General features: G+C 38.3%; 1 long non-coding RNA gene across 2 annotated transcripts; it reads right to left on the bottom strand.

Annotated features, from left to right (window-relative positions):
• Positions 1-4,882: 4,882 nt before the first annotated feature.
• On the bottom strand, positions 4,883-11,904 carry LOC145670614 (uncharacterized). Of its 2 annotated transcripts, none has more exons than XR_014128361.1 (3): positions 11,850-11,904; positions 9,755-9,907; positions 4,883-5,360 (listed from the first exon to the last, which is right to left on the bottom strand). It is a non-coding gene; the product is annotated as an uncharacterized LOC145670614 (long non-coding RNA). The 2 variants fall into 2 exon arrangements; XR_014128360.1 differs by having other exon boundaries at positions 11,527-11,885.
• Between the last annotated feature and the right edge of the window lie 497 nt (positions 11,905-12,401).

The raw sequence follows: 12,401 nt of genomic DNA, 5'->3' as shown, positions 1-12,401 counted from the left end.
GTGCAGCATAGCGCTCGTAATTCTGACCACAAGGGTGGTCTGGAATACAGCGCACATGTGCAGAATAATTAAGAAGGAGCCTCCTCCGACGATACGCTAGGGAAGGTTCATTGGCTTCAACATACAGGCTGGCACGGGACTAGTTCGATAGGCGCCAATAGCAATACGAATACCCAGGTGATGCACTTTGTCAAGTTGTAGTAACAAAGAAAACGAGCAGACCCATAGGCAATACAGCCATAGTCTAACTTGGACCGAATTAGACTACGGTATGAACGAAGCAGAACAGTACGATCAGCACCCCATGTGCGGTGGGAAAGGACGCGAAGGAGATTCAGAGCTCGAAGACAAGAGTATTTGAGATTCCGTATATGTGGTGCCCACGACAAGCGACGGTCAAAGACCAGGCCCAAGAAACGTACTGTATAAACGAATGACAAACGGGTGCCATCCAGGTACAAGTCCGGGTCAACAATGCAGGTACGCTGCCGGCAGAAGTAAACACATTGGGATTTATCGGTGGAAAAGCGAAATCCAGTCTCATTCGACCAGCGAACAAGAAGATTGAGAGTCAGTTGAAGCTGTCCAGTAATGCCGCGAAGGTGGCGGGAGCAACAGAAAATTACAAGGTCGTCAACATAAAGGAATCCAGACTCAGGAGCCTGGATCTCCGAAAGAACGCTGTTGACGGCGACAGCAAACAACGTGACACTAAGGACACTGCCTAGGTGAACACCATTTTCTTGCACAAACCGCTCTGAGAGACTAGATCCCACACGCAATCGATAATGTCGCTCGTGAAGAAAATTCCTAATAAATTCTGCCATATGGCCACGAAGACCCCAGTCATGTAATTGCCTTAAGATGCCGTAACGCCATGTAGTGTCATACGCCTTTTCTAAATAAAAAAATATACCTACAAGCTGCTCGCCGCGGAGAAAGGCGTCTTGAATTTCAGCCTCAATATAAGCGAGATTGTCTGTAGTGGATCTGAAACGACGAAATCCACTTTGGAACTTGCTCAAAAGTGAATTCGATTTCAAATACCACACCAGGCGCTTGTTGACCATGCGCTCAAACAAGTTACGGACGCAGCTCATAAGAGCAGAGTATCGCGGGAGAGGTGGCGCAACATGTCGTAGGAAATACGGTCAAGCCCTGGGGTAGTATTGGAGGATTCACGAAGAGCGGAATCGGACTCAACAAGCGTGAAAGGGGAATTGTAATCCTCGCTGTTTGCGCTAAGGAAGGTTAACGAGTTCCGCTCCAACCGAGTCTTAATACGTGCGAACGCGGAGGTATAGTATCCCGACTCAGAGATAGATGCAAAATACTGGCCCAGAACGTCACATATCTCTGGAGGGTTAGTCTCAAGTACAGAATTTACAGATAAAGCAGGAACATTAATGGAAGAATAAGTGCCACTAAGAGAGCGTACCTGACGCCACACAGTAGACATTGATGTGCGACTATTAATGGAGAAAACATAAGTGTTCCAGCTTTGACGCTTCGAGAGCTTGATAAGATGTGTAGCCCGAGCAGGCAGAATGCGGAACTGCTGAAGATTTTCGTCACTGGGATGACGATTGAAAGTTACAAGAGCACGTCGACGAGCCAGGACAGCCTCGCGGATCTCCGCAGACCACCACGGAACACGTCGGCAGGACACTTCGCCACCACATTCTGGAATGGAACCATGAGCAGCATCAAGAACAGTCTGCTGAAAATTTTCTGCAACAACAACTACAGGAAGATCATCACGACAATGAAACTCACTGAGTTCGCTAAATTTATGCCAATCAGCACTCTTCGGATTAAAGCGGCGGAGAGGTAAACGAGGTGCTACCGTCAAGGAACAAAGGAAAATGATCACTGCCGCAAAGATCAGGATGCACTCTCCACGTCAATGAAGATAAAAGGCCAGCACTGCACATGGAGAGGTCGAGACAGGAATAGGTACCATGAGCAGTGGAGAAATGAGTAGGACTGCTATCGTTTAGGATGAGCAAGCCACTCTCCTCAAGGAATTCCGTTCCTGACAGCCACGACCGTCAGTACGGACAGAGCCCCATAAACGATGATAGGCATTGAGGTCTCCTACAAGCAAGACTGGCGGCTTGAGCTGATGGTAGAGCTGAAGCAGGTCGGCGGTGGTAAAAGCTTCTGAGTGAGGAACGTACAGTGAACAAATTGTAAGCGGGCGAGGGAAAAATGCACCGCAACTGTTTGCAGGCGGGAGACAAGGTGAATCTCCCGAGAATGAAAAGAATCAGAGACACAGACTGCCACGCCGCCAGCAGCGTGGTCACTATCGGGCTTATCACACCGATACATAGTGTACGCAGAAAGAAGGGAATACTGAGTAGGTTTAAAATGCGTTTTCTTGCAAACATATTAGAACCGGCGAGTGGTAGAATATTAGTTGTGTCAATTCCTCACGGTGACTACAGAAGCCATTCAGGTTCCACTGTAAAAGCGCCATACTGGAAGACGTCAACGTTTAAGGCGAACCTTCGCACGAGGATCAATAACAGCCTACTCGGAATCCATCATTTCGTCCTCCACCATGTCAGATTTCAGGGAAACTACAGGTGGGTTACGAACTGGCGTAGATTTTGCTCTCTTTGGAGTGAGAACAGTCTCGTTCAAACAGCAAATATGTTGGCTAAGTTTCAGACCAGCGATATAAGGTGATCGGTGATGGGCTGGAGTACGAGGAAGACCACCACTAATGGAAACCCGTCGGTTCGGGGAAGTTCACTTGTTGTTGCAACTTTGGTCTTGAAGTCACAACTAGGCTCTGGGACAAAGTCGGTTTGGCTGGAAACGTCGGACGTCTGGGTTGCTACAGATGTCTTAGAACTTGCTGCAACAGTAGCGAATGGAACAGAAAGGGAGGAAGGAATGCTTTCCTTCAAACGACGCTTAGCATCAGCAGCAGAAATTTTTTCAACAACCATGAGCTCCCTTAAACGCTTCTCGCGCTGGAAGGCTGGACAATCCCGAGATCAAGCAGAATGCTCACTCTTGCAGTTGACACAAAAGGGCTAGGTTGCTTTACAGGGATCCGCACTATGACTAGCCTGGGCACAATTGGCACAAAGAGCAGCACTCGCATTGCACGAGGTGCTGGTGGGTCCAAAATGTTGACATTTATAGCAGCGCAAAGGACTAGGTATATAGGGCCGAAATTTCAAATCGATAGTAACCAGCCTTTACATACCCTGGAAGCAGTTGCAAACTAAAAGTAAGAATCAGTGACTGGGTAGCGACGAGTTCACCTGACTTCTTACTTTTTATGCGAGCTACATCTGTAACATGTTGGTCCGCTAACTCCGATTTAATCTCCTCCTTACTGGCATTCAGGAGATCCCAACATGATATCACCCCTCGAGAGACGTTCAGGAGACGATGAGGTTCTACTGACACGTTCGCAGGTCCAATCGAAGATAATTTCAGTAGCTTCGCTGTTTGCTTTTCATCGATCGTTTCCACCAATAAAGTGCCATTCCGCAATTTCTTGATGTCTTTAACCTGTCCGGCTTGGTAGGTAATAACTTTATTAATAACAAAAGGAGATAAGCCCTTAATAGCAGTCGGACGGTTGGCATCAGATGTGGCACTATCAGCATCTTTATCTTTAATTACAAGATATCGTACGATGGGCGCGGCGATACTTGTCTTTTCCACACTTTCGCTTTCACTCAGTTTGGGCTTCTTCCGTGAGGAAGAGCCCGGATCAGATTTTAAAGTTTTGATCCCCATAAAAGTATGATTTTTAATAAACATTTACAAAGGAAAAAAGGGTGTGAGGTCACACCGGGGTGTTAACGGGGGAACTAACGCTATACCCTGGCAATCCCATCAGCACGCCCAACACCTTAGGATCAGAGTGGGGCCAACGCGGTCAAGGGGAATGGAAGTACAAGAAAACCATTCCCGTCGACAACAACGCGTGGCCCCGGAAAAAGAAGAAGTGAAACAAAACAAAATAAACCTGGAAAACAAAAGGATAGACCCCCACCAGCCCAAGAAGAACATAAAACAAAAAGGTGCGGATTTTTTGTATTTTTAATTTTTACTGTTTGTTTTTAATAATTTCAATTTTTCCGCTTTTTTGTATTTTTTTTAATATTTTCAAAGACTCAACACTCCGGACAACACAAACAATGGACGAACACAACGGTAGGCCCGATGGGTGCACGTCCTCCCCAAGTGGGGGAAGACGTCCACTAGACCTTCCTCTTCCCGACTCCCACCAACCACCCGCGAGTCCGGTAGCGGTATTGGCAGCTGCAATATGAAGATGAGGGGTGATACATGAATGAAAGATGAAGCCGCCCTCTCAGCTACACCCACTCCCCGACGATGACGGTCCGCTACATGGAGGGGGATCATTTAAGTAGAGTTTTAGGTAAGGCGAAAGTAGTCGCACGTGAAGGAGGCCGCTTTGTTTTCCCCCAATTTTGTTGCTAATCTCCTCTTGGTAGTCGGTACTTTCCCCAGTGTTTCCACTAAATCTGAAGTCATGTCTGTTGTATCACCACTCTACCTTCCAATTCCATCTCTTCTTGAACAATGTGCTATTAACTATTATACTCTTCTGTCCGTTTCACAGCAACCGCATTCAATTCCTGAAACCTTTCCCCCGAAAAAAATGTAATTTACAAACTTTAAAATTTTGCTTTTTTTCTTTTAAGCTATATAACCAGATATAAATGTCGGCCTTCTTTCAAATTTCTTTGTGGTCTCTTTGATGGCGATGTCGAAACTACAAAGCGTAGAATACCAAGTTCGAGGGCTTTAAAGCAGATTCACAAATGCAATTTCATGCACAATGGTTTGCTGTCTGTACAGAAACTACATTATATTGACCACTAAATACTCTGTTGACTCTCGGTTTAGTTCTAATTGTAAGTAGATCTAGATCTAATTATTCGTAACGCTTTATTCATGATAATTTGAACCAGGTAAGCTCTAGCAATTTCTGACGGGTCATCATAAATGCTAGCAGTCTGGCGTTGTCAGCGTTGGATATAAACCGAGCAAGAGATACATTTTTGCTCGGTTTTTGTCTGTTCACAGTATAACTTCAAATCATTACTTGTGATACCAAACACATATTCATTATGCTTTTTAATTGGAGCTGGCTTTTTAAATAACACAATTGCTTCCCTAATTTTCTTATCGAAGCACAAATATGAGATATTGTTAACGTTGAAATCATTGAACACAGTATTTGATGTATGCTGCGAAACATTTTGTTTTGGATCAGAAAGATACGTTAATCTTTCGAGAGATACAAATGGCTGGATTTTCAATCTTCTATCACTTTCTTGAGTATTCACAATTGTAGTGACCTGAAACGAAACACATAGTTGCAACCATTTATTTCTCGCAGAAAGTCTTTCTAAACATAAAAAATATTGAATGGAGGGAACATGACACACTTTGGATTGATAACAACACTTCAGACAATTTTGGTATTATTAGAACAACTACGGCCCGTAAAACGCATAAATCATATGAAAAATTTACAAACCTTTAAACATTTTATGACAACTTTTATGGGAATATTTTTAAGGACATCTAAGAACAATAAGAAGAAAAAAGTTGATTTCAATTCTATTACTTCATAATACATACATAATTTCACACAAGGATATACTTTGAAAGTTTTAAGCTGAAGATCTCAACTACATGGTTCTCGTTGCGAAAAGACCCTTTAAATAGTCCCATGTAAAACTATTTTTTGACAAAATATTTGCTAATAATTAATTATTTTCCTCTTGTCAGTGAGTTTATCGCTGTTCTTCAGAATCACTGTAAATGTTGATCACAACACAACACAATCACGAAATATGACCCTACCGCGTTATTTAGCCACGTCTCGAATGATTATAAGCATATGCACCTTCGGTCTTAGAAACATAGGTTCCATTTTCATTGCGAGTTCAAATGTGGTGTGGATCGCACGTTAATCTGTAACGCTGAATCTTACAGTCTATTGGTGTATAAATGAGACTAAACTCCGAATCAAGCACAAAATCGGATTACAACTCTTGTCTCTTCTTCTAAAATAATTATATATCAAGTAACCTGAATAGTACTGAGGGTTTCGCGTACAGGATGGCACTATTCTCTAACATCATACGGTATATAACTGGCTGCAAGTCAATCTTAACAGCTGATGTTAGTAGCCGTGCAGAGAATGTTGAGATATTGCAAAATCAAGATGAGTAAACTTTCTGCAGAAATGCGCTAAATTTTACAATTTCAGTTCCATAAGGCGAGACTGCTTAGTAAGCCTGTAAAGAACTTTGCACAGTTTATAGGGTAGATCGTTATCTAATGACAGGCAAGACACTTCAGTATGTTTCATACTGGGAATTTTGATGGTCAAAATCGTCCTAATATTGGGCGATCAATCACAGCTAAAGTAGAGCAAGAATGGCACGTATGTAATCATGACCTCATCGCCAAGGGCCAAAATATCCATCATTAACCAGCGTTAAAAATTTTGAGAAACATCATACAAAATGCCTATAACATTTGGGAGAAATATGATCTGAGTAGAAAACACTTACTCCATTAAATTTGTGTCACTGAATATAACTATTTAAACCTAACGAACACAAATAATCTTTTAAGTGGTTGTTCATAAGTAGTGAAAAGTGAATATCTTCAACAAGAGTGTGTGAAAATGATCATGTTCAAAGTGAGTGGCATCACAGGTCACAGTCTGTAACGAAGCCCACACTAACATAATGAAGATTTTAATGTGTATTTCATGGAATTGGAAGAATATCGTCCATCAAGAGCTGCTGCTGCCAGGCCGACTGGTAGTCTCTCTATCGTCGTGAATTAGTGCGAGTGTATCTAGCAATTCAGAGAAACAGTCGGACCTGGTCAACAGAATACCTGGTAATCCACGCTGATAGCGGCAGACAACATATATCTTTAATCGCCACTTAGAAATTGAGGTAAATTCGCTGATATGTTCTAAAGCATATATATATTGCATAGCCTGGATCTAGCGCAGTACAACAGTAATTTATTTCGGTCTCTGCAAAAGTTCCTTAATTCTATTGCGTTGGTTTTAAAATTCCCAGTGAACCACGTATTACAATTTTTTGATCACAAATCATAGAAGTATTCTAGCGAGAGAATTACACTGTTGCCAGAAAAATTGCAATTCATTACTAAAATTGTGTATATGTTGTTTCACAATGTTACTTTCACAATGTTCCAATGCTATTTTCAATCAACAGGAATATACTAACAATACTACAGACTCTACTACGGAAATTACATTTATTTTGGTTGTTTGGATTGAAGATTAGCACGGTGACTATATGAGACAACGGTTAGCACAATTTCGAATTACATGAGCTTCCAGCGAGAATCAAACACGGTTTCACATTACTAGGGTGCGTACGCTTACAGTAAAACCAAAAGGGAGCTCTGAGATTTAGTTTATAAATACGAGGAAACACCGCTTAAGAGTCTTCTTTAAGCTACGTGAAAATCTTGACTAAAAGGCATATTTGAATATTTACTTTACTAACGTAAAGATTACGTGTTCTTAATAGCTTATAGAAACATTTACATATATATTACAATTATAAACACAAAACGTCAAGTTCACAATTCATACTGAAAATTCTTAATATAACTGTGAATAAATAAGAATGAGTAATATCTAGTTTTTATAGCACGTTAATGCTTACAGAGTGTGTTATTATAAAGAACACAGATATGATACAAGTAATTTAGAAAGCAAATGAACTAAGACTTTATAAAAATAAAGCGAGTTACATTGCCTGATTTTATGCTCGTTCTACGTTGACTTACATTTTCCGATGAAGGATCTTGATCATTACTGTATACAACCTTCATTGAGAAGTTAGAAAGTGATCAGGTAGGAAGCCATGGAAATCGAGAGTCGAATTTCCCATAGTATAAGATCCTTAAGAATAAACGAACTAGGCAAGAAAAAACAATATTATAGGTTTAAACATAAGAATTAGCTCCCACATTTCTGTCTGTAGGCTACAAAAGACAATGAGTGGGACGAAACGGAAGAAAACCTGGAAAACAAACGCACATGATGTTTGTCTACCACGGGGTCTATTTCGCGTAGGATGGGATCAAACCAGGAACCCGACAGACCAGAGCTAAACGCTCTACCATTGACCACTCGCGCCCCTATAAGTTTCAACTAGACGCATAGAAGAGGATTACTTACCTGTATTAAGTTTAACTACGTCACTGTTAAAACTTAAAACACACCTTGGAATCTCTACAACGCAAATAACTAATTATTTATAATGTAATATCAATTACTTCGTAAGTACACACAGTGAACATGACCTGAAATTCTTTATGATTGCGTTGCAACCTTTAACGAGAAACATTTTCGTAGTGTGTTATTCTCCAAGGAATGAAGGATACACTGTTTTCGGAAACCGGACAATAGTATAAATTTGTTCACGAAAATTAACTGCAGAATTTGAAAACAAAGAGAGATAAAATGAAGCATCTAATTGTTCCTACAAATAATACTCATTTGTAAAGGGAATTCCAACTGTCTTTCATTTTTCTTTTAAGTTGAAGAAAGAAATATATGGCAAGAAATTGCACGACTGCGGAATACGTTTTAGAAAGTGACGATAAAGAATCAATTTAGGTACGTCGTCACAAGCATTTCAATAAAATTAAATATCAATTGCAAGTGATATTTTTAGTTATAGCTGTTATAGCAAAATGATATGTTTGTTGAAGAAATTCACCTGGCAATATGTCACAGCTTGGCCATGCTTACTCTTTCCATGTTAGTTCTCTTAAAGTATATGTACCATAAATTACAGTTAAAAACTGCAATATCGTCCTTTGTATTAACAGAAAATCAAACAAATTAGGGGCATTAGGTTGATCTTGCTGTATACATAAAATCGAAATATGATTGACGAATGCTATTTTTCTAATATTCTGAAGCCAATTAAAATAAATGGACACTCGCACATTTATAGATAGATACAATAAACCTCTCTAAATATATATCAATCTAAAATAGTTCTTCTTTGCTTTCACGACGACTTTATTATCTCAAAATTTTCTGATTTTTCTATATACACCACAGAAAAATACGTAGTGAAAGGCAAAACTATCAGTATTGCCGAAGGAAAGTTGTGCATTATATTTCGGAACATATTGCCCACGGGTACGCCAACTCCATTCCAAGTTTTGTTTTGTTTCAAGGATTTACTATACACCTAGGTATATGAGTAATTGGTAATATAAATGTAGTTCGAAATATCTTAATATAGTTCCGCTAATGTAAAAAGTGAAATAAATTAAACGGTACTTTTTCGTTTTTGTTAGGTTGGCTATTGATAACAAAAAGTGAAATGTTATGCTACGGCCTCTACAATTTTAAGCATATATGAGGTGCTACACATAACTGAAACTACAGCTCAACGTTGCCACTACAATCTTGAAAAAACTATAAAACAACGACCACCGAATATGAGCACTAAGATGTCAATACTACTAAAACGGGTGTCACATAATTAGTGACCTCTGTATCTGTGAGATTATTCTCATAAATTTCTTTTCGATTTTGCTTATAGAACCGTAAAGTACACAAACGAAAAGTTAGAACGTTAAAGTAGATTCAAATCTTCATATAAATAGAATTTAACATTTTTAGCAAACAATAATAATGGAAAATGGAGAAACCGATCAAGTTTACCAAAATTGTGTTGTTTTGGAGCTTCAATGAGTTACAGGGACCAGCCAGCACAAAGTGGTCCACGCACTGCTCCATTTCAGTGAGATCGTTTCTTTTCACATTCCCAGATACTTTTCATGTTCCTCTCCCTGTTTTTATCCTCTGTGAACAAGCCTGCAAGGAAAATTAAAAGATTTTTTTAAAACCAGAATTACAAGTAATTAAAATAATCAATAGAATTACTGAGTGTATTAACGTATTGTCTGATTACAAAAATCTCGGATAATCAATTAATCTTTCAAATAATCACTTACTATTTTCCCCTAAATTTAAAAATATTGCTCTCGATTATTAAATTCGAGAACAAAGCAAATATCAGATAAGGGGTATTTATCGCATTAAGAAAAATATTTAGGAAATAAATATATATATATATATATATATATATATATATATATATATATATATATGCAATATGTATTAAGACCTACGGTACTATTAGAGGGAAGTGAAAATTTGTAACACAACAAAGCTTGGAACCCAATACGCTTAGCTAACTCGAGAAATATCGACTGATTCTTAGCAATTACCAAAATTTTGTTTTTACTAGGCATATACAAAGATTCAACGTTCAACTATTAAACTTCTGGTTACAGATATAATAGCTTATTAAAGAATCTTGTATTAGCAACTTATGATATTTACTAGTATCCGATATGAGCATCTTTAATATCTCTACAAGTAACTGGAATATATGTGTGCTCAAGTTAGCATGCTCATTCAAGCTACTAGGTCAGAATTATTTGCTGTTTTTCTAAGATGTAACCAAAACTCTTCAATTACCAAAAATGTTCTGAACACTTGCCATCTAAACTTCTAGTTACTCTATTCTACACTTCCATCACTGAAAAATACAACCCCGTATTTTTAGGACAGAATGTGTCTAATTAAGAAATAATAATAATAAAGAAGCATGTTACAGACACACAGAAGCCATTTGAAAGAAAATGCATGAAATACCATAGAGAAAATACTATATGTTACAAAAAAGGAGGGAAAGTCATCATTAGAATATTTATGAACAATACTTCAATGTATATTATAATAAGAATAATTGCGATAATACCTAATTGAACATAACGGTGCTTCTCTGAAATTTCAATTGTCTTTGGCACGTACTTATCGTACATAGCAAATATAAAATCAAGCGTTGAGAAAAATAGCGATGAGTACATATGTGTCACTAGCAGTAGGCCTATGTTCTGCTATTAATGGATTTATATTTTCCTTATTTTGTTGTTTATAGCAAATAGAACTACAGCACGTATTCGCCGACTCAGAAACTGTATCAAATACATACAATCACGCAATTAAGGATCTTCACTACAGCGAAATTAAATTACCACAAATTTTAGAGTTTTTCTGTAATATCTTCAAAACTAATAAAAATATTCAAAAAGCAGAATCGTAGTGAACTAGACAATACAATTTTGCAAGTGATACCTTTAACATAACTCACCTATCTGCTTTTGGTGTGTCGTTATTGACAAAACCTGAAAAAATGCTAAATCTATCTACAGTTTCAAATCGAAAGCAGATAGATGGGTTGTGATAACGGTATCACATGAAAAATCGTATTGTTTAGTTCACTACGTTTCTGTTTTTTGAATATTTTTATTTGTTTTGAGAATATTACAGAAAACTCTAAAATTACCGGTAGTTTAATTTCGCTGTAGTGAAGACCCTTAAGACTTTTTCCAAACTGTTCAGGCAGGCATAAAAGTACAATTTACCTTGTGAAATCATCTTGGAAAAATAAGGAGAAAAATCGTTATGTCTTCCGATACCATGTACTCAAATTTTCCCATCAATTTGCTCCTGGACATACCATGGAATTATATTTTGCTAATGCACCAAAATGGATTACAGAGAGAAATTTAGCGTAGAAATTCATTATTTGAAAACTGAAGTCGAATTCTTCCAATATTTATTCAGTCTATATCAAATAAAAATCTTCGTCTCTCCAATTAATATATTATAAAGCTCAAGTATTACAAATTTTATATGGTGATTTCTACATAAAGTGTAAATAAAATAAACGAGAACATCAACTTACCGGTAAAATTTCTTAATTCAGGTAGCATTAAGCAAGTAGTAATTTTGTCGTAGACCTATACGGGTCAAATACGTAGGTGCACCAGCATTAAAGTGGTGTGCGCTACAATTTCAAAATTGTCTTATGTGTACTTCACACGGAGGTTTTCTGATTCAGAAACATACCTGAATAAAATATAGGACACAATTGGGAATAAAGGACAATGTCAGAGAAAAGGTCAAAGTCAGAAAAAGGTCAAAATCGTGAAAGAAGTTCAGACAGTGAAAAAGGGCTGAGAGCCAAGTTGAATAAACAAAAACTTTGAGAAAAGTGGGAAGTGTGAAATGAAAAAAAAAACATATAAAAAGAAAGGAGATGTATGGTCGTGTAAATGAAAAAGAAAGTGTAAGTGTAGTGTAGGTGTATAGGTAAGTCCACTCAACTTTCTTCTTCACAGAGCACCACAACATACGAAGCACCACAACATACGGCCTATTTCGAACCCGCTATGGCTCTGGAATTGTTAGAAGATACATTCACAATATATTATGTTACAGCTTCTTTTTCTTCTTT

Source organism: Thermobia domestica, chromosome 14 (assembly GCF_964235325.1).
Source record: "Thermobia domestica chromosome 14, izTheDome1.hap1.1, whole genome shotgun sequence".
Classification (NCBI taxonomy): domain Eukaryota; kingdom Metazoa; phylum Arthropoda; class Insecta; order Zygentoma; family Lepismatidae; genus Thermobia; species Thermobia domestica.
The sequence above is the reverse complement of the archived record's forward strand: the minus strand, read 5'-3'. Positions and strand labels throughout refer to the sequence as shown.